The sequence below is a fragment of the Pan paniscus genome, chromosome 5, assembly GCF_029289425.2.
Source record: "Pan paniscus chromosome 5, NHGRI_mPanPan1-v2.0_pri, whole genome shotgun sequence".
NCBI lineage: Eukaryota > Metazoa > Chordata > Mammalia > Primates > Hominidae > Pan > Pan paniscus.
In genome coordinates, this window is record NC_073254.2 from 95,010,420 (window position 1) to 95,035,001 (window position 24,582).

Here is a 24,582-nt window from a genome sequence, read left to right on the forward strand (position 1 = left end):
TTCAGTAGCAGATTAATTTCCATGTGTTTGTATAGTTTTTAGGGTTCCTTTTGGAGTTGATTTCTAATTTTATTCCACTGTGATCTGAGAGAGTGCTTAATATAATTTTGATTTTCTTAAATTTATTTAGACTTGTTTTGTGGCCTATGATAGGGTCTATCTTGAAGAATGTTCCATATGCTGATGAAAAGAATGTATGTTCTGCAGTTGTTGGGTAGAATGTTCTGTAAATATCTGTTAAGTCCATTTGTTCTAGAATATAGTTTAAGTCCATTGTTTCTTGGTTGACTTCCTTGATGACTTATCTAGTGCTGTCAGTGGAGTATGGAGTCCCCCACAACTATTGCGTTGCCATCTTATCTCATTTCTTAGATCTAGTAGTAATAGTTTTATAAATTTGAGAGCTCCAGTGTTAGGCGCATGTATATTTAGGATTGCGATATTTTCCTGTTGGTCTAATCCTTTTGTTAAATAATGCCCCTCTTTGTCTTTTTCAACGGTTTCTTTAAAGTCTGTTTTGTTTGATATAAGAATAACTACTCTGGCTCACTTTTGGTTTCCATTTGCAAGGAATACCTTTTCAACTCCTTTATCTTAAGTTTATGTGAGTCCTTATGTGTTAGGTGAGTCTCTTGAAGACAGTAGATACTTGGTTCATGGATTTTTATCCACTCTGCCATTCTGTATCTTTTAAGTGAGCATTTAGGCCATTTACATTCAAAGTTAAGTATTGAGATGTGAGGTACTGTTGTATCCATCATGCTAGCTGTTGCCTGAATACCTTGGGTTTTTTTCATTGTGTTATTGTTTTATAGATCCTGTGAGATTTATGCTTTAAGGAGCTTCTATTTTAGTATATTTCAGGTTTTATTTCAAGACTCAGGACTCCTTTTAGCATTTCTTGTAGTGCTGACTTGGTAGTGGCAAATTCTCTCAGCATTTGCTTGTCTGAAAAAGATTTTATCTCCCCTTCATTATGAAGCTTAGTTTTGCTACATACAAAATTTTTGGCTGATAATTATTTTGTTTAAGGAGGCTAAAGATAGGGCCCCAGTCCCTTCTGGCTTGCAGGGTGTCTGCTGAGAAATCCACTGTTCATCTGATAAGTTTTCCTTCATAGGTTACCTGATGTTTTTGCCTCACAGCTCTTAAGATTCTTTCCTTCATCTTGACTTTAGATAACGGGATGGCTATGTGCCTAGGTGGCGATCTTTATGCAATGAATTTCCTGGTGTTCTTTGAGCTTCTTGTATTTGGATGTCTACATCTCTAGCAAGACCGGGGAAATTTTCCTTGATTATTCCCTCAAGTAAGTTTTCCGAACTTTTAGATTTCTCCTTTTCCTCAGGAACACCAATTATTCTTATGTTTGGTCATTTAACATGATCCCAAATTTACTGGAGGCTTTGTTCATTTTTTAAATATTTTTTCTTTGTCTTTGTCAGATCAGGTTAAGTCAAAAGACTTATCCTCAAGCTCTGATTTTCTTTCTTCTACTTGTTCAATTCTATTGAAACTTTCCAGTGTATTTTGCATTTCTCTAAGTGTGTCTTTCATTTCCAGAACTTGTGATGTCTTTTCTTTATGATATATATTTCTCTGGAGACTTTTTCACCCATATCCTCTATTGTTTTTTAAATTATTTAAGTTGGTTATCACCTTTCTCTGGTGCATTCTTAAGTAGATTAATAATCAACCTTCTGAATTCTTTTTCTGGCAATTCAGAGATTTCTTTTTCATTTGGATTCATTGCTGGAGAGCTAGTGTGATCTTTCAGGGGTGTTATAGAACCTTGTTTTGTCATATTACCAGAATTACTTTTCTGTTTCCTTCTCCTTTGAGTAGACTGCTTCACTGGAAAGATCTGAAACTCAAGGGCTGCCGTTCAGATTCTTTTGTCCCACAGAGTGAGCCCTTGATGTGGTGCTGTCCCTCTTCCTGTAAGGATAGGGCTTCCTGAGAGCCAGACTGCAGTGATTGTTATTGTTCTTCTCAGTCTAGCCACCTAGCGGGGCTACTGAGCTCCAGGATGGTGCTGGGGAACGTCTGCAAAAAGTCCTGTGATGTGATTCATCTTCAGGTCTCCCAGCCATGAATATCAGCACCTGCTCCATTGGAGATGGCAGGAGAGTGGACTCTGTGGAAGTCTTTGGTTGTACTTTTGTTTAGTACACTGGTTTTCTGGAATGCTGGTTATGCTAACAGTTAAGTTGTCATGTAAACAGACTGAAGACCTCTGGCTAGCCAGGGTGTTGCAGTTAGTGGAATTAGCTATTGTTTTCTCCTTCACTGGAGCAGTGTTGTTCTTGTCTAAGTTGCTGTAATGGCTTGAATTGGTTGGCCTCCAGCCAGGAGGGGGCAGTTTATCAAGAGAGTTCCAGCTGCAGTAGTAGAAGGGGGATATAATCTTGTAATACATTGGCCAGGATGAGTACTCTAGTTTCTCAGGTGATGGGCAGGGCCATAGAGCTCCCAAGATGTTATGCCTTTTGTCTTCAGCTACCAGAGTGGGTAGAGAAAAACCATCAGGTGGGGGCAGGGTTAGGTGGGTCTGAGCTCAGACTCTCCTTGGGTGAGACTTACTGTGACCACTATAGGGGATTGGGGGTGGTTCTCAGGCCAATGGAGTTATGTTCTCGGGGGGGTTATGGCTGCCTCTACTGTGTCATAGGGAAGTGAAGGAAAGCCAGCAGTGAAAGGCCTCACCCAGCTCACACACAGCCAGCAAGGCCAGTCTCACTCCTGCCATGCCTCCCTAATCATGCTGAGTTTATATCCAGGCAGCCTTCAAGCAGGGCTGAGATCTTACCCCAGGCTACAAGCCTCCCCACTGAGAAAGCAAGCAGGGCTCTCAGACCTTGCCGACCCCACCTGCCCACACCTTTGGCTGTGGCTTCTGCACTCATCTGTACTACCCTTTCACCCTCCCAACACTGGATTCTGCTCAGGAAAAGTTCATGCTCAGTTGAAATGATTACAAAGTTCAGCTAGGAGCTTCCTTCACCCTGTGGACCATCCCAAATTCCTCTGGCTGCCTTCCCATCCCCAAGGACCTCTGTGAGATAAGGCCAATAATGGCTTCCCTGGGCTTGAGCTGAGAACTGGGAGTGCTTACAGGGCCCTTCCCATTGCTTCCTCTATTTTCATATGTTGTTCAGCCCCCTAAATCCATTTCAGCTCTAGGTAAGGTTAAATCCTTCTCCAGTAACCTGGATTTTCAAGTTTTCCAGTGGGAATGTGTGTTTGGAAGCTGACTTTTTCCCCTCTCACGCTTTGGGAACTCACAGTTTTTTGGCTGTCTCACAGCATTTGCAGCAGTAAGCTGCTTCTTTAGAAGGATCTATGAATTCTTTCTATTTTCCTGGTATGTTCTTACAGTTGTTCTTGAAGTAAATGTTCACAGTGTGAGTATTTAGATGCTGTTCTTTCCATCTAAGTGGGATCTGCATGTTAGTCCTGTCTCCTATCTGCCTTTTGTTTCTCCTATCCTATATTTAGTATATGATTTAAAGCTATGAATTTGCTTTTGTGTACAGAGGTGCGGTATCTGTGAAATTTTAATGACTAGCCTTTTCACATTTAATATTGTCTATATGATCAATTTAGAATTAGAAAAGGCAAGTCTTTATTTAGTAAGAAAATTGTAGAATAAAATTCATAAATCTCGAGTTTTAAAAAAAGTAATATTTTGGAATAGGTGGGAATTAGGACAAGAACATAAGTGGTCTCTAGGGCTTAATGATACATTTTTTAATTAAAAGAAAGGTTGGAGGGAGCCTCACTTTAAGATGATAAAAAGAAACCTTGAATTTCTATAGTCTAATTACCTAAACAGACTTAATTTGCTGACTAGTGAAGATTCGATTTTGGTATGCTATTTATTGTAAAAGATTTTCTCTCTTGTGTTTTATTTTCTCTAATGTAAGATATAAGATGGCCTTTATGCATCTGAGATATAATTTTTAATTTGTAGGTTGATGGCCTTAAAAATTCTTTTTTATAATCCCCAGAAAGAAATGCATTTTACATTACAACTCTGTGAACACATGCCCACACACAAATTAAGTAACAGTTTTACAAAAAAATAAAACTTACCTTTACAAAATGCACTGATATTCAGTGCAGCCTTGAACAACAAGAGTTGTTGTTCTCTTCCTTATGATTTTCTAAATAACATTTTTTCTCTAGCTTTATTGTAAGAATACAGTATATAATATATATAACATACAAAATATACATTAATCACCTTTCTCTGTTACCAGTAAGGCTTCTGGTCAATAGTGGGTTATTTGTAGGTAAGCTTTTGGTGAGTCAGAAGTTACACAGGGATTTTCAATTTCTCAGGGAGATCAGCACCCCTAACCCACAAGTTGTTTAAGGGTAAACTATATTTTTATTCTGTTCCATTTTATTTTATAATTTTTAAAAATACTAATTTTGAGCCACTAGGATCAAATAATTATTTAATTGTATAAGACCCTTGGTTTACAAAACACTGCTCTGGGCCTTGTTAACACTTAAATTTTTAAGCCTTATTCATTGGAAAAGTACATGGTGTCACAAAACTTTTTTTGTTTAACGTATTTGTTTGTTTTACAATGTTGTTAATGTGTTTGACAATAGGTTTATGATCATCATTTAAATGGAGAATGGCATTACCAAGATTCATTTCTTTTCTTCTACTTTTTTGTATTTTCAGAAATACACATAGTCTGTGATGTTTTCTGAGCAATAACAAAAACTGTTCAATGTGCTCTATTCTCTTACAATTCTAAGTTCCTAGAAGATGATCTTTTATTAGCATTGATAAATCTTGAACACAAGAAAAGCATTGATTTTTTTTCAATGTTGCCAAATGTGGCAGTATCAGCTGAGGAGTTTTCCTCTGGCTTCACACAGGATCTTTCATTCTCTTCCCCAGTAGCTTGAGAGCAGGGCAGTAGAGGGAGGAAGAGACTTCAGTTACAATGTTGAGCAATCTTTGTTAAAAGGACCTGGGCTTTGAAGTTCTTGCGTCAAGTTTCACTCAACATGGCAAAGTATTATTCTCTGAGATATGCTTTCCTATTTTGGATCAGGCCCCAAATTCATTGTTAGTTCTGAAATTTTTACTTCTCTCAGGGAGGGGCAGCCCTTGTTCATTGTACCTGAATCATTAATTTCAAACATGGTGACTTCCCCTAACTGCAGTCAGGGCAAATATAAGGTCACAGACTCAGGTTGCTTCTCTCCAGATTGGGGAATGTAAGACAAAATTCTCAGGAATTTTCCTACCTGTCACTAGGGCTCCTGAGGAGTGGGTTGGGTTTAAGAGGCTCACCATTCCACAGTCATGTTTCTTTCCTTAGCTATAATTATTTGAAGCACTGGGTTTTGTCCCATTCTGGTTTTAATTGCTGCTGTGGACTTTTTTATTTGTTGGAGGGGAAAGACGTGGGGGTGCTGATTTGTACTCTCTTATTGTCTTTCAGTTCATTACGAATTGTAGTAGGGATATTCTTCAGGGCAGCTTCATTTCACTCTTATCCAGGAAATTTCTATTAAATTTTGTAACCAGCTTTATGAAGTTATGTATATCTAACTTTATGTTAACTAGTTCTTTCCAATTCAATTAATTACTCTGCTGAAATCTAGTTATAGAATGTCTTACACGTATCTAAATTAAAGGATATAGCATTCTCATCTTGAGAGAGAAAAAAATCTGTAATCACAAATGTGATTCTCCTTTCAAAAAGGAAGTCAGTTTTGATTAAAAGAAAATTATGAAACCTCTCATCTATTTATAAGGGAACTTTTATTTTTTTATTCCAGTACTCTGTTCTACATATCTTCTCTTTGCTGGTAAGAGAGGTTAGAGGATACACAGTAGTTGTGACCTGATGAGCTAAACTCAGGTCTATTTTATAAGTATTTTCTGATATAATGAAATTATTTTTGTTGTTTTTCCACTATTCAATGTATAGAAATAAGGACTATACTACTATTAAATTCATTTAATATGAAGTCCTGTTTTTAGCCATCTGCACTGTAGACTTCTACATGCTTTTCCAAAAGTTAAGAATTATAAAGTATGTTTTTAATGTGATTGTAGTAATTCATAAATCAAACAAATGTAATTTTTGAATTTTTAATTTTCCTCCCCAAACCGGTATTCTTGTTTGCACCAGTGTCCAAAAACTGTTACCAAAAAACTGTTAGTTCCAGTGTTTGAACAGCAGCTCTTTGTCTCTGCTGTGACATGTTTAAAAGAAAAATTGCTTCTAAAGTCACAAATCCTGCAACACAATTCAAAACTGTTTATTCTTTAACAAGGAACCTGTAGAAAGAATGTGCTATTAGACTGTTAATCTTAATTGTTTTCTTCTTGCTCCCTGTATCTTATCTTCTCATCTCCTTATTTTATGCCCTTTTCATTTTATTTGAGTTCTTCAATGCCTATAATTTTCTGCTCCTTTTTCATGGTGGTCAGGTCATTGTGCACCCTACCAAGAACACCAAATAGCATATAAACTTTTCTGTGATTTCCAAGGTAAATCATTTTGAGCTCTATGCCCTTCCATGAGCCTACACATGATTTTTTTTTCCCACTCTCCAGTTGTATTTCTATTGGCCCTATGTAAGTTTTGTTCTGTGTATTTATCTTCAAATATAAAGACGTGGTATTTCCAAAAGACTAGGGAAATAGCAGGTCATTGGCTCTGCTCATTCTTTGGCTGGATGCCAGTCAAAATTCCATTTAAGGCTTACTGCAGGTTAACATGTGCAGTTTCTAATTTAATTCCCAGTGTCTTCCAGGTCTTCATGTGCTTCAGCTAAATTTAGGTGAGCTTGGCTTCAAATTCCACCTCCTAGGTGTCTGATAATCCTAAGAGATTGTGCACAATTTGCAATCCACGGCATTTCCTGAAACCAAGACTCTTCCTATTTTCAGACTACTTACCTCTGCTTTAAATGTTCCAGGATGCAATGATCACCTCAGTCTCTCCCTACTTCCTAACTGGTGAGAGTTGAAAACACTTGCATCCACAGAGCTTCACTATCCAAACGGAGGAGTCAGGACACCTGTGTCAACATGACTTAAGTATTTATGCTAGGACATTATTAAAGGAAGATAAGGATGTCAATAAATACATAACTTCATTTATTGCTTTAGTAAATTCCTGAAAACCAGTTTATCAAAAAAAAAATCTAAGCAGCTCGCCCAGGAAATATTTTACTTATTAGGAATCATTCAAGATCCTCACACCATTGTAATTGTCAATCCTAAACTATTATGTTAGGAACTTTGCAAAATTCTTACATGTTTCCACCTTGAAATACCAACCTTAAGCCACTTAAGTCTGGATAATCTTTATAAAAATCCTCCTGTGATCTGCCTCTTCTATGACACTTCTAAGATGATCTAGGTAGCCTTCTGCTTTCTTGCATTAGGTCTAATAAATGTAGTTCTGATTGGTCAACAGGTTTTCTGATAGTCTTCTGAAGTGTTGACATCTCCTAGGGATATATATCATCCTAATGAGCTCACTTTATTTTAATACAGAGAAAAAAATGGGAGTATTTTGACCTCGTCTATGAGTATGAGTAGAAGACTCACTTTTCTAGTCCTCTAGCTGATTTGCCCCTAGGTCTCAATCAGAGATTAGCAATTGAGGTAGATATCATCCATTATTTCATATAGGTAAGATTTGATGTGGCAAAACACAGCTAGGCTAGGATAATAGTTGTATTGTTATCAATCCAGACATTGGTAATATTGGTCTTTGGAGTTTCTCCAAGACTCTACAGTAGGTTGTCTACAAGAATTACATTTAGACTGTTTTCATTTTCACATTTTTATTTTTTTAAATATTTTAGAAGATGTTAGAAGATAGTCCATGGAGGACTTTTAGGCAGATGTCATTTTAAACCACAAATGTGTGACCCTTTTCAAAGGAAAATATTTGTGTCTATCATTCAAATTGGTCATTCGGTTTTTTCCCCTTCTGTTTATTAAACCAATATTTACTGAGTATCTACCCTGGGCCAACGATTGTGAAAGGCATGGAAGATTTTTATTCCTTACCTTCCCGGATAACATACTAAAGTAGTCTATTCAATGATAGCTTTTATATATCTATTCCTTATGTGAACATAGATTTTTCTCCCTGAGAAGAAAAAAAAAAGTATTCCATAATTTAAAGTGGGATGAAATGTTAGTGAGGAACAAAAGGTATGAAAAATATATACAAATTATTTAAACTAGGATCAAGAGTTCTTGCCTCAAATTTAGAATTTTGAAAAGGCTGCATTTCAAACAGGCTTATTTTATCATGTATTTTTCTAGAATAGCCTGATAAATGGTCATTTATATAAATACTTGAGAAAACATGCCATTTTCTCCAGGCTAGAAGTGAATACTAACCTGACTCCTCCATGTTGGAAGGCAGTCCCATTAAAAAATTACAGAGAACGGGTGGTTTTTATATTTGTTGGAAATGATTTTCAAATAAATTCAATAATCATATCCTGAAATCCAGTTACACAAGGTCTATATTATGTGTACTACTGAAGTGAAAGTGACTTCTAAGAATTTTTAATATGTGCTAGTTTTCCCATCACCATAATTTATGGTTGACCAATTTCCAGAGTTTACATTAATAGTCTACATTAGTCTACTGTTAACTAAAGACTAATAAAAAAATGAAAAGGTCATGTTAGGCCAGATTTAGTCCTCAAATTACTGCAGCAAAACATAATTTATGAAGATATGATGGGTGATCTCACCAGTGTGCAATGACCTTGTGTCTTAATTTTTCCAGGACAGCCTCTACACCAAATGTTTTGTCTTGTCATTCCATAAGAACTATTCAAAATAATTAGGTTAACTTCAGGTCAAATATCATGGTCTAATTTTCTCTGTGGTATAGTTTCCATGGAGCAAAATCCACCATACAGAACTGTATCTCTCATACTATAAATTCATTAATATTCCACAAAGAGTTTTATAATTGATTGTATTCAGCTATGCTTGGTGTGAATAGTGCTGGTAGTGCTGAATATTGCTGGTAGTGCTGAATAGTGTGAATTCATTTTTATCTTTTCTTGAGTGAAAGTTTTTAAAAGGGAGGGTAGGAAGGACATATAAGAGTGCTGGGTGCATGTGGGGTATATGAATTAGTATTAGAGAATATTAATGAAGATAGGAGGAGTCCCAGATAAAGAGATTTAAAAAATTAAAATAATAAAAATTTATATTTTGTTATCTCAGAATTTGCCTGGATTTGGCCCTACATGCAATGGCTTTTCAGCTCATGCCCAGTAAGAGTTACATATCAGTTATATTCACAGTTTGATTCCATTAATTATGCTTATCAATAACTATTAAATGGAGAACAGCTCTCCATTTAATTTAGTTAGTTACTCTCCTTTCCCTGATTATCGGGGAAAAATGTATGTTCATGACAATCTAATACCAAAGTGATTTTGGGGAAAGGAAGGTATTGTTTCCACCCCCAGAAATTATGCAAATTCTATCCTGGCCTTGGGGATATTCACTGAAGCCAAGTTCCACAAGTAAAATTCCGGTCTTTGCACATCCAGCATAAAAAGCCTCTGTAAGCTGGCAGTTCTAAGGCCATCTTGACAATATTAAAGTTCAGAACAATTTGCTCAAAGTAAGCCTGAGGATTTCTTAACAACCCAATCGCAGCAATCTGACCTGGAGCTTAATCTGAAATTCCCAGTCTATCTCAGCATCAAACTATCCTTTGAAATGAAGAGACAACAGGAGTTGACACCTTTTCGGTTTATACCATCTATATACATGTCTGAACAGAAGGCAGAAATTCATGAGACATCATTAGACACTAGAGGAGGTTATAAAATTCCCGTTGGCAAATAATCTATGTGGGATGAAGTAGGTTAAAGTCTTCCTTGAGGCAGGGAATACCCCTCAAAAAGTACCCTCCACCCTGAGAAATGTCATGACCAAGCAGTGAACTCCCATCAGATGCAAGTAGACGTGAGAGAATTGTGCTGCCCATGGCCTTGAACACTTCTATGAAGGATCTTATTTTGTATTTGTGCTTGTATTTAGCAGAACTGTGAAAATCATAATCAAAAAAGAGAACAACATGAATACATTTCCTTCCCACTACCCTGAAGAACGGCAATGATGCAGAGGGCAAAAAAAACAATGGAAAAAGGCTGGAAACAAAGGAAGTAAATGGTCAGGAAAGGAACAGTGACCAAACAGATAAAGAAGAGATTTATATGAAACACTTAAAAATTAACCCACAAAAGCTCATATAATAAGCACATTTTATCAGTGTCTCGATTCTACAGAAATGTGGCTGTGGGCCAACCAAGGACAGTGAGGCCCCAGAATCTGAGATAAGGCACAGATTTAATATGGAAGTAGCAAGAGAGGATATATTATCTACCTCTAAAATCTTCAAAAGTACAGAATCAAGCTTTCAGTATGCAGATGTTGGTGTGAGCCAGTTTGAGACCTCTCAAAATAAAAAATTCCTGGAAGCAGAGGGAAGATATTGGTAATGAAAGAGGTGGAGGAATTTTATTAGCCAAAGAAAAGGCTTTCTGCAACTTGGAACTCCCTTCAGGTTAACTTCCATGCCAAATACTTATTCATGCCAAGAGCTTTTCAAAGAAGTCTGCAAGTGAAATAAAAACACCTGTCATGACTTTGGGTGAACCCTTCTGGACATTTGGCAAAAAGAGATTTCCTTGCTCTGTGGTATAGAATGCAACCAGCTACACACTGTAATTATCAAGTAATCTATAGTGTAGAAGACCTAGTCTATGTACACTCTCCTTCCAAAAGCTGTGACTGGCCTGGCACCTAAATTGTCTCATTAAATTCTGCAGCCTGAAGCCATTCTCTATCTTTAAGAGCATGAGAGCATGTTTTCTATTTGTATGACCTAGTTGGGAAGGCTGACTACAACAAACTGTGCAACATCAGCTCCCAATCACACCTCACCACTTCCACCCCCTGTGCTTTTCACAAAGGGATGGTCCCATATGGGAAGTCTACAGAGTACCCTAGTGAAAAGTCCACATAGCAGACTACCAGGCCCTCCCTGGGAAAACTCAAGAAGTAAGTAATAAGAAAGAATTTTACTCTTTCTTCAACTTCCATGAGAAAACAGCTGCCTCAGTCACTCATGGCCAAAGTGATATGGCCCAATGAACCTGGGCAGCTTCCATTACTCCAGACCATCAAACCTCCTTCCTCCCAAATCACCATAAAAGTCACTCCCACTGGCTGCAATTCCATAAGTAAGTTAATCAGCTTGCCTGTTCTTGGATTTCCTCATTTTTAAAAATGCTTATTTGTTTTACACATTCCGTATTCTACGTAAGCTTTCATTTGATGAAAGTTTTCTACATCTTTATCAGTTAGGGCTACTAATTGCAAACAATACAAACTGTCATCCATTTTGTGTTGCTAAACAGAATACCTAAGACTGGGTAATGTAGCAAGAAAAGTGGTTTATTTAGCTCACAGTTCTGCAGGCTGGAGAGTTCAAGGGCATGGCACTGGCTTCTAGTGAGGGCTTTTGTTCTACGTCATCACATGGTGGAAGGTCAAAGGGGAAGCAGCTACATGCAAGGGGGCAAAACTCAAGGGCATGCTCACTTTATAACCACCCACTCTCATGGGAACTAATTCATTCCTGTTAGAACTAACCCAGATGCTCAAGAGTGAGAACTCACTACTACAAGAATGGCATGAAGCCTCCCATGAGAGCAAAGCTCCCTTGATTCAAACACCTCCCACTAGGCCCCACCCCCCAACATTGGAAATCAAATTTGGCCATATTGGAAATCAAATTTCAACATAAGTTTCAGAGGGGACACATTAGACCCCAGAAGAAACTTACTGAAAAAACTTTTAAAGAATTTATTAAAAGAATCTAGTTCATGGAACCTTGTAGGAAAATCAGGAATGGAAGGTGCACAGCCAGGAGCAACAGCTAATATCACAGCTCAGAGATACTTGATGAAGATACCTGCAATAGAATGAATGTTTTTGTGCCTCCCCAAATTTATGTTGTGATCCTAACCCCTAACATGATGGTATTAGAAAATGGGGCCTTAGAGAAGTAATTAGGTGGGTGGGGCTCTGATGAATGAAATTAGCACCCTTATAAAAGAGACCCCAAGCTCTCTTATTCTCTTGGTACCATGTAAGAAGACAATGAGAAGATAATAGTCTGCAACTCAGAAGAGGGTCCTTACCAGAACCTGACCATGCTGGTACCCTAATCTTGGACTTCTTGCCTACAAAACTATGAGAAATAAATTTCAGCTGTTTATAAGCTATCAAGTCTATGGTACTTTTTAAATTATCTCAATATTTACCACAAACCAATGAAATGGATACTATTATGATCCTCATTTTATAGATAATTAAACTAAGGCTTAAAGAGGCTAAATTACTATACAAGATCGTAAAACTAACACATAGTGGAGCTATGACTTGAAATCCAACAAAACACAATTTCAGGGAGAACACAATTTTTCACTCTTTGAGGGAGAGGTGTCTGTAAATCATCCAAATGAACACTTGTACTTGGAATCAGATAAACAAGTCTGACTGTGAGAGAAGAGTTCAAGAGAGGTAATAGGTAACTAGAATAAAATCTTTGAAGAATATCATAAAAACCACTTAGGAATTTTAAACCTACACTAGCCTGTGATCCTGTTTTTATCATTAGTAAACTGTGACACTCATAGGTAAATGAGAATAATGAACAATACATATGATTTTCAAGGATCTTCCTTTTGACAATTTGTAAGATTCACCAGAAATAGTTCACATGTCAAAAATGAAAGAGAATTAGTCTTCTAGAAGGAAAAATCAGAGAGAAACATATCCAAACTTCAAGAATTCTTAAAATTTCCAAGTTAGCCAACAATATTGTAATTAACACAAGGGAAGGAATTCAGAAAATCAACAAGCAACATAAACTTTGTCACAACTAACAAGTTTTGTCCCAACCTTCAAAAACTGATTTTTGTAATTTTTAAATATCTTGTAGGTAGTATTGGATATGAAATTCAGCCAAATCCATTTAGTCATTTGGAAAAATAACTACAGAGGTTTCAGTTACTAGAGTATACAGGTTTAGTCATTTGGGAAGGTAACTACAAGGTTTCAACATGTCTATAAGGGTCTATGATCTGTCTCCTAGCCAGGTTAAATAAAGTTCATCATGTGTAGAAGCTTGTCAACAAAGTAAGAGGAATAACTTGAAATAGGCAGGAAAAAACTGGAAGAATCTGAGACAAAGAGTTGGATAGATGATCTCTTTCAGCCATAAGATATGAATCTATGATTTTTATGGTACATAAAGCTTTATTGTGGTATAATTTACATATCATAAAATGTGCCCATTGTAACTGTATACATTACTTTTTTAGTAAATTTATGGTTTTAGAGCATTTTCATCATCTCAAAAAGTTCCCTCAGCCCACATGCAGTAAATTCCTGCTACCATCCCTAATTCCAAGCAACTATTGCTTTCATTTCAGTCTTTCTCTTAACATAATTTTTAAGAGTCATTCATGTACAGCATATATCAAGCAGTTTGTTCTTATTTATTGCTGAAAAGTGTTCCATTGTATGGCTATATCACATTTTGTTTATCCATTCACTAGCTGATAGACAGCTAGATTGTTTCCAGTTTCGGCTATTTGGAATAACATTGCTGTGAACATTCATTTTCTGAGCTTTTGTATAGACGTATATTTATTTTCATTTCTCTTGGGTAGAATTGGGTGGAATTTCTGTGTCATATGATTCTATGATTCTAAAAGCAAAATCTAAATTGAAAAGTGATCAAAGAAAAGCTATTTTGGAAATATTAAATCAAAAAATAAAAAGTAGCCAAATTCCTGTCCTAAGCTGTCATATCATTTCAGGAGAGACCTTTATTTATTTTTATGTTTTCAATTCTTCTCGCACAGATGGTCAGCCCAGCAGAACTATTGCACACCTCATTGTAGATCCTTCTGTTTATCCTTTGAAAACAGCCTATTCTTTGCCACTTAGAAAACAAAAGAAAGCAAGAAGGCCAAACTCCTCAGCTCTGCCTCTTCTTTTCCTGACCTGCTTTTTCACCAGGGCTTCCTGGAATTTAGACTTATATTGTAAGTAAACAGGACACTGGTCAGCCCTTTATGAATCTCGAAAAATTTAACAAAACGGTACAAAAACTTTTCTGGCAGTTCTCTCTGACTCCCTTGATGCTTTCTCTGCTTACTTTTGTCCCTTAAATATCCATATTTTCTGGGGAATCTATTGCCTGACTCCTCTTCTCATTCCCACTAAATGGTCTGACTTACCATTCGTTCACATATCCAGGACTCCCAAATCCATCCATCCTACTCTAAGACTTACATTTGCAGCTTCCTTTTTATTCTGCTACTCAGTCACCTACTGTAACTCAGCATTCAAGAACTGAATTCCTCATCTTCATCCACAGACTTGCTTCCCCTACTTGATTCCTCATTTTAGGAATCGAGATCATTTTCCACCCCAGTCTGCAGCATGAAAGTCATCCTTAACTTCTACTCCTCCCTTTAATCTTTCCCCACATATAATCAAACACTACTTCTGTGGATTCCACCCTCTAAAGGTTGTGTCTGACCCTCATCTCCCTTGCAAATGCGCATGTCTCAGTTGTGGCCCTCATCTCTTCCCTGGATCACCCATTCACCCTGCCGGCAGCTTGTTTTCTCCATCCTTGGTATTGGCTCCAGGGGTCACTTTCATAAAATGAAAGTCTCGTCATGTCTCTACCCAGTTTAGAATCCATCAGGGCCACCCAATCACTTTCAGAAAAACAGTCCGCATTTTAAACATGATTTTTTTTTTTTTCAGACGGAGTCTCGCTCTGCTGCCCTGGCTGGGGTGCAGTAGCGTGATCTCGGCTCACTGCAAGCTCCGCCTCCCAGGTTCACGTCATTCTCCTGCCTCAGCCTCCCGAGTAGCTGGGACTACAGGTGCCTGCCACCATGCCCGGCTAACTTTTTGTATTTTTAGTAGAGGCGGGGTTTCACCGTGTTAGCCAGGATGGTCTAGAGCCCCTGACCTCGTGATCTGCCCACCTCGGCCTCCCAAAGTGCTGGGATTATAGGCATGAGCCACCGTGCCCAGCCCCTTAAGCCTGGTTTCTATGTTTTGTGTGATCTGGCCACCGCCTATATCTCTCATCTTATATTCTGCCACTCTGGAGAATCTACCTCATAAAGAACAATCAGATGAAGTGCAATTCCTCAAAAATCAAATGCTTGCTTCTTACATTGTGTTCTTATCTTTGTACATGCAGTTCTCTCTGCTTGGTGTGTTCATGTTTGACTTTTACCATCTTCATGTTGCAAATTAAGCTTCAGGAGGCCTCCTCTGAATATCCAGAATGTCTTAGATGCCTTTACTTTATGCTTCTAATAGTTTTCCCATATCTTATAATAACAATCACCACGTGTTGTGATTTTGCTTAGTTGTGTGCCTCCCCATACTTGAATGTGAATTTATTTAAGGGCGTAAACAGTATTATAACAGAATGTTAATAGTATAGTTTCCAAGATTTGAATCTTGCCTGTGCCTCATACTATCTCCATGATCTGGGCAAGTTTTTTAAACTCTGTGTGTCAATTTCCTCATTAGAAAAATATGGAAAATAATAGTATCTACCTCATTGCAATATTGGGAAATTGAAATTAGCTAATTCATCTAAGATACTTTGAAGGTTGATATTCTTCATCATCATCATCATCATCATCATGATAATGGAAGAAATGAATAAACTATTAATAGCAATCTCAAGGCAGTAATAATTAAAATAAGAGAATATAATTTTGCCCTCCCTCTTCCCCAAGACTACAAAGACAGAAATACATAGAGCCAATGAAATTTTGAAGAGTACCCTCCATTAACATGGGTGATACAGTGTCCAGGGGCAAGGGAAGAGACTGTTTCAAAATAAAAGGGACTGGTGATTAGTTTTACATGTTTTACAGAGGTCGAGAAGATAGAAAATTGAGGCAAGATCATTTGGATCTGGGTACTGGGCAGTCTCTCAAAGAAGAGTACACTTCTAGAGGAATGGAAAGGACAGGAGTCACACTGCTGGAGGCGGAAAGGTGGAGGAAGAGCTGAGGAAACCAGGACACGGATGCAGACCAGTTTTTCAAGAGATTTGACAGCAAAGGGGAGGGTTAAAGTACAGCAGAGGTGAAAGGGAGCAATAGAATGCTTATGGGTTTAATTTCCTAATCGCACTGCTTTGCCAGTTTTTCCATTTGAGGAGATAAATGTTGCCTTTACCAGAGGAAATAAATGCCTGTCACCTTAGGGACAACTTCTCTATTTGCTAACCATCAGTGTCTTGCCAAGAGTAAACTGGATGACAACATCCTATGGGGAAATGTCGGAATTTTTTTTTTCCGCATTGCACCATTTACTTGAAGAAATTCATTGTTTCACTATTCTTGCCACATTTTAAGGTGAAGAGACAGACCTGGAGGGAGAAGAACAAGGATGTCCCTCCCTTGCTAAAACATGTAAGGAATGTATTAAATGTTTGATTCACAGATATCCATCAAGACATTAGTCACTTTTACATAGCTCATCATGATACATTGTAAGTTTAAAAATTTCAAGTAAATTAATTTCTTTTACTAAGTAGTGAATGTTAAATTTAAAAATGTACTTTTTTCTCATGAAAAACAAATCAAACTTCATGTACAAATAGTAAAAATAATAAAGTATAAGTAACAAAAATTAAAACGTGTAATCCTACCACCCACAAGAAAGTACTGTTAACAGTTTAATATATTTTCAACCAGTTTTTTCTATACATTTACATATGCACATACATGCACAAAATTTTACAAAATTAATAGAGTACTTATTATAAACTTTCTACCCTGCCTTGTATCACTTGATATAAAACTATAGGTACTTTTCCCTGTTCTTAAGTATTTATTAAAAACATAACTTACAATAATTATATAATGTTTCATTTATTTTATTTGATAATTTTATTTTTGTTGAACACATAGCAAGTTTTTCATTTTCATCTTATTTTTCACTATAAATAATATGGCAAAAAAAAAAACTTGTGCAGTAGCATTTGACTCTAAGTGTGATAATTTCTTAAGAATCATTCCTAGCCAGGCATGGTGGTACATGCCTTTAATCCCAGCTACTCAGGAGGCTGAGGCAGGAGAATCGCTGAGGCCAGGAGTTTGAGGCTGCAGTATACAATAATTGAACCTGTAAATAGCCACTGCACTCCAGCTTGGGAAACACAGTAAGGCCCCAAAATCTATAAGAAACATAAACAAATAAACAAGAAAAAAACAAATAACCCTATTAAAAAGTGGCCAAAGGACATGAACAGACACTTCTCAAAAGAAATATAGAGGTGGCCAACAAACCTTATGAAAAAAATGCTCAACATCACAAATCATCAGAGAGATGCAAGTCAAAACCACAATGAGATACCATCTTACACCAATCAGAATGACTACAAATAAAAAGTCAAAAAATAACAGACGTTGGTGAGGTTGCAGAGAAAAGGGAACACTTATACACTGTTGGTGGAAATGCAAATGAGTTCAGCCCCTGTGGAAAGCAGTTTGGAGACTTCTCAAATAACTTAAAACTGGACTACTATTTGACCCAACAATCCCATTACTGGGTATATATCCAAAGAAATTTAAATCAATCATTCCACCAAAAAGACACACACACATGCATTTGTTGATTGCAGCACTATTCACAATAGCAGAGACATGGAATCAACCCAGGAGCCCATCAATGGTGGATTGAATAAAGAAAATGTGGTACATACACATTATGGAATACAATGAAGCTATAAAAAAAGAATGAAATCATGTGCTTTGCAGCAACATGGATGCAGCTGGAGGCCATTATCCTAAGCAAGTTAACACGGAACAGAAAACCAAATACCATGTGTTCTCACTTATAAGTGAGAGCTAAACATGGGTACACATGGACATGAAGATGGGAACAGTAGACACTGGGGATTTCAAGAAGAGGGGGCAGGTAGAAGGGGAAGGGCTGAAAAACTACCTATCAGGTATCATGTTTGTTTCTTGGGTGACAGGATCATTAGAAGCCCAAACCACAGTATCACACAATATATCATTTTAACAAACCTGCACATGTACCCCCTGAATCTAAAATAAAAACTAATAATTTTTTACAAAATAATTGATTTTGATAATAATTACAATAATAAAGTACTCCTCATTAGAAAGCACACATTGCTGTATTATTTTCCAGACATTAGTAACAATTGATATTCCTACCACCAATGTGGGATGGGACTAAGCTCCCTACACCCATCCTTGCCAGCATTCCTAGTATCGTTCTCCATATGATCTGTGAAATATGATCCCATTTGCATTTGAATTTTCACTTACTGATGAATTTGAACTTTTTTAGTATCCATTATAGTCCATTTATATTTCTTCTTTTTATGTTGTTTGAGCATACTTTATTGGAGCCTTGTTTTGCTTAATGATTTTTACAGCTCTCCTTGTGAGAAAAATATTAACCCTCTGCCACATTTATCTTTTCATTTTGATGCTTTTTTGCTTTCTTACATAGATAAATGTGATACTGTTAAACTTTGTATGCCAGAATGTTAATGTAGTTTAAATATTTGGCACTTCCTCATGGCTTTTATTCTTAGAGGGATTTTTAGTCTAAATTAGATGAATTTTATTCATATTTTTCTTTCAAAACATGGTTTTATATGTAACTCTTTAACCCATCTGGAGTTTACTTTGGTATATAAAATGAGGTAATGTTTTAACTTTATATGTTCCAAATATCATCCAATCATCACAGCACAATTTTGTTAAATTATGACCCAATAATCCTCTCTACTACTAATTTGTAGGACCACCTTTATGGATAATACACTAATTCTTCTGACTACTAAGGTCTACTTCTGTATTTTCTATTCTGTTCCATTGATTTGGATACTAATAATGTAACATTTTGATGACCAACTTTAGAGTATGATTTGGCACCTAGTAGGGTCCTAATAGCATTTTGTTATTTTGTCTGGCTTCCTGTGCTTTTACTTCCCCAGAGAAATAATTTGTGTCCACACTGAATTCCCAAGACATATGTAGAAAATGCCAATTTTTTTTATCTCAAATGGTCCCATCCAACTTTTCCAAGTTACTCCTTGACTCCTGGAAAATATTATTTCTCTGGTGATGAAGTGGTGATGGGCCCAAATATCTTTCTTGTAGAGGCAACTGAAAAACAGATCTCCTGAAGTAGGCATGTATCCTGTTGAGCACACCGATTCCCAACCTATGCATTGGAAAGATGAAAATGACTAATTTTCAAAAGCAAGGTCTCTGAGTTTTCAATAAAATAAACGAAAGGAGTTTCTTCTTAGGTTTTCAGCCCTTCAGCTATAAACCTTAATTGAATAAGAAAACTATTTTTCTTCATCAAAGTATCTAACAAAACATATTCAGTTTGCTAATTGGTCCTATAAAGTAAGTTAGCTGTTTGCACTATTATTACTTTTTATTTCCAAATTTTATTTTAGGTTCAGGTGGTATATGTGCAGGTTTGTTACACGGGTAAATTGTGTGTCATGGAGGTTTGGTATATAGATTATTTCGTCATCCAGGTAATCAGCATATGTACTCAATGTTTAGCTCCCACTTATAAGTGAGAACACATGGTATTTGGTTTTCTGTTCCTGTGTTAACTTGCTTAGGATAATGTCTTCCAGCTGCATCCATATTGCTGCAAAAGGACATGATTTCATTCTTCTTTATGGCGACTTTGTATTCTATGATGTATATGTACCGAATTTTCCTCATCCAGTCCACCATTGATAGGCACCTGGGGTGATTCCATGTCTCTGCTACTGTGAATAGTGGCGCAATCAACAAATGTGTGTGTTTGTCTTTTTCACAGAATGATTTAAATTCCTTTGGGTATATATACAGTAATAGGATTGCTGGGTCAAATAGTGGTCCAGTTTTAAGTTATTTGAGAAATCTCCAAACTGCTTTCCACAGAGGCTGAACTAATTCACAATCCCACCAGCAGTGTGTAAGCATTCCCTTTTCTCCACAACTTTGCCAGCATCTGTTATTTTTTGACTTTTTTATAAATGGCCATTCTGGTTGATGGGAGATGGTATCTCATTGCGGTTTTGATTCGCATTTCTCTAATGATTAGTGATTTTATGCCTTTTTTCATATGTTTGTTGGTCATGTGTATTGTATGTCTTCTTTTGAGAAATGTCTGTTTATTGTCCTATCCTGGAAGTCCTAGCCAGAGCAATCAGGCAAGAGGAAGAAATAGAAGTCATCCAAATGAGAAGAGAAGAAGTCAAACTATTTCTCTTCAGAGATGATATGATTATATATCTAAAAACCCCATAGTCTCTGTCCAGAGAGACTCCTAGATCTGATAAACAACTTCAGCAAAGTTTCAGGATACAAAATTAATGTATAAAAATCAGTAGTAATTCTATACACCAACTGTTACCAAACTGAGAGCCAAAGCAAGAACACAATCCAACTTACAATGGCCACAAAAAGAATAAAATACCTAGGACTAAAGCTAACAAGGGAGGTGAAAGATCTCTACAATGAAAACCATAAAACAACTGAAATAAATCAGAGATGACACAAACAAATTGAAAAATATTCCATGCTCATGGAGAGAAAGAATCAATATTGTTAAAACGGCCATACTGTCCAAAGCAATTTACAGATTCTATGCTATTCCTATGAAATTACCAATGGCATCTTTCACAGAACTAGAAGAAACTATTCTAAAATTGATATGGAACTAAAAAAAAAAAGCCAAAAATAGCCAAAGCAATCCTAAGCAAAAAGAACAAAGCTGGAGGCATCACACTACACTATTATTTTTTAACTTATTAAGTTTCCTTCTATAGTATAAAGAGTACAAAATACCAATTCCTACTCAATTTTCAAATTGATTCTCACAAATCAAATCTTTCTTTGGAAGGGGTAATTGTAGTTAAGAAGCTGTTTCTTCCCGGAAGAAGTAGGAACACAATGGTTATTTACTAAAAATGCGTAGATCTCTTAATTTTGTGATGATCCAAAGGACAGGCCTCATCAGCTTCTTAAAGGGAGGAAAACAACTACATTTGTAGCCAATTTGTTAAAGATATATTTCTTTCATTAGGACTTAGCCCTAACAAATGCTTTTCTGGATATCAGAAAGCTGCATGCTTAAACCTTGCCAAGTCACTTCCTCAACTTCATTGGCTCATGCACAACCTTTAAAATGTCTCTCCCCTTAAATTAATCCAGTCTAAACATATCACCAACTAACCATGCCTGTGCATTTCAAATGTCAGCACTCTCACCAGCTCAGTAAAAAGTGCTTTGTTATAAGGAAAATTTAGGATTCCATATTCCATTGAGGTTGTTTCCATCTAAAAACATTAACACCACTTAACCCTGAAAATAACTCTATTGGATAGGGGAATGCCAAGATTTTGGCTCATTTGAGAGGTTTGGGGCCTTTCTGTTTGAAGTCGCTCCAATAAACAATCTTGAATCCTATAAGTTAAAAAATAAAAACATTATAGTACTTAATTGAACTGAATGAGGTTCTCTGTATTTTATTTGCAAAAGAATTGGAGGGAAATTTGTTTACTTTATTCTAAAATAATAGGCTATGGAAAATAAAGTTCCCTCTGTCTTCAGATTTTCAATTTTTACATTTATAACATGAGAGACCTTGAAGCCATATTCACCATTTCTTTATCTCCATGTTTAATGCCTTAGGTTAATCAGTTCACAATTTTAAAGCTCATGTCACCTATCCAAATCTTCTGGGAAGTCACCTATCCAAATCTTCAGTGATTTGGAATTTGTCTGAATTGACTTTGACTTTACTTGATAATAAACTTTACTATAGTTTCTTCTCAAGTAACACTGAGGCAAGAGGTTTACATAAGCATTTATAAGGTATGGTAACCTAAAAAATGTAAGCATTACAGAAGATAGGCCAGCTAAATGTTGAATAATCAGTTATTAGAATGAGTAGTATAGAGACACTAGCTAAAGGGAGATCTGATGCCCAGGGTAACATGCAAACAGGCAACAACGGATGTGTATAGTGATGGGGAGAGGAGAGCAAGGAGGGAAGAGTATGTTAAAAAATCATTTTTATAAATGATTGACAGATATCCATAAATATATATTAAATGTAAATTTTATAGGGTATTCAGTGCTTGTTTGGTCCCATAATTAGTCTTTAAAACAATCCTAGAATTTAGACAGTACTGTCCTCAAAATAATCAGCTCTAGTGTTCAATTTAATGACCAAGCATTATTCAGCGCCTATGGGAATAGGGTCTAAGTTCCTGCCAATTACCACCTCTCTGAGGGACAGTGAACAAAACACACTGCATTATTCCAGTATTAAGCACCCCATGGCTTAAATGAACACAGTAACATTTTCCATCAATGCTTTCTAATCAAACATTATGTTGACTTTTGTAGGGCCACCAATATTGAAGTAAAACCTTCAAAGATTAATTTCCTAGATTTTATCTTAAAATTTAAAAAAAAAACCTACTCTCTTTAAAATAAAGTTGTTCTGTTTCCTAAATGTGTTATGTTATACTTAATGACCCAATATCAAGAGAGAAAACTCATGGATTGAGGTGGTCTGTCCTTACTCTGACTTCCTATCAGAGGATAGAATAAGTCTTCTCATGAGTTGTAAGACAGTATCACCCAAAACTTCTGTGATATTTACAGTGGCTGGTATGCAGTCAAAAATTTCCAAATGACATGGTTCAGACTTGTGTCCCTGCCCAAAACTCTTGTCAAATTGTAATCTCCAGTGTTGGAGATGGAGCCTGGTGGAAGATGACTGAATCATGGGAGCAGACTTTTCCCTTGGTACGGTGTTACAATAGTGAATGAGTTCTCATAAGATCTAGTTGTTTAAAAGTGTGTAGCACTTACTCTCACCTCTCTTTCCATCCTGCTCTGGCCATGTGAAGTGCTCACTCCCCCTTTGCCTTCTGCCATGTTTGTAAGTTTCTTGAGGCCTCCCCAGAAGCAAAGCAGATGCCAGCATCGTGCTTCCTGTATAGCCTGTGGGACCATGAGCCAATTAAATCTCTTTTCTTTATAAATTACCCAGTCTCAGATCTTTCTTTGTAGCAGTGCAAGAACACTAATATAAAATTGGTACCAGGAATAGGGTATTGAAATAAAGATAACTGAAAATGTTGAAGTGGCTTTGGAACAGGGTAACAAGCAGGGGTTGGAAGAGTTTGGAGGGCCTGGAAGAAGACAGGAAGACAAGGAAAAATTTGAGACTCCCTAGATATTGGTCAAATGGTTGTGCCTGAACTGCTGATAGTAATATGGACAATAAAGTCCAGGCTGAGGAGGTCTCAGATGGAAATGAGAAACTTATTGGGAACTAGAGCAAAGGTCATTTCTGTTATGTCCTAGCAAAGAGGTTGGCTGCATTGCGCCCCTGCTCTAGGAATCTGTGGAACTTTGAACTTGAGATTGATGATTTAGGGTATCTCACAAAAGACATTTCTAAGCAGCAAAGCATTCAAGCTATGGCCTGGCTGCTTCTAACATCCTATGTTCATAAGTGTGAGCAAAGAAATGACATAAAACTGTAACTTCTATTTAAAGGGGAAGCAAAGCATAAAAATTTTAAAAAATTGCAGCCTGGCCATGTGGTAAAAAAGAAAAGCCCATTTGCAGGGGAACAATTCAAGCAGGTTGCAGAAATTTGAACAACTACAAGGAAGGCAAATGCTAATAGCAAAGGCAATAGGGAAGAGACCTCAAAAGCATTTCAGAGACATTCACCGTAGGTCTCCCATCACAGGCCCAGAGGCCTAGGAGGGAAGAGTGGTTTTGTGGGGTAGGTCCAGGGCCCTGCTGCCCTGTGAAGCCTTGGGACTCTACTCTCTGCATCCCGGCTGCTCCAGTTCCTGCAGTTGCTAAAGCGGCCCCAGATACAGCTCAGGCCACTGCATCAGAGGGTGCAAGCCACAAGCCTTGGCAGTTTCCACATAGTATGAGCCAGTGGGTGTGGAGAGTGTAACAGCTAAGAATTAGGAGCCTCTGCCTAAATTTCAGAGGATGTATAGAAAAGCCTGGGTGTCCAGGCAGAAGTCTGCTGCAGAAGCAGAGCCCTCAAGGACAACCTCTACTAGGACAGTGCAGGGGGGAAATGGGAGGTCGGAGACCCCACACAGAGTCCCCACTGGGGAACTCCCTGGTAGAGCTGTGAGAAGAGGGCCACAGTCCTCCAAACCCCAGAATGGTAGATCTGACAGCTTGTACCATGCATCTGGAAAAGAATGGAAAGAGAGAAAGGAGAAAAAAAGGTTCTACACACTTTTAAACAACCAGTTCATGAGAACTCACTCACTGTTGTGACACAGTAGCAAGGGGGAAAATTTGCCCCCATGTTCCAGTCACCTTCCACCAGGCCCCATCTCCAACATGCACTCAGCACCAGCCCACGAA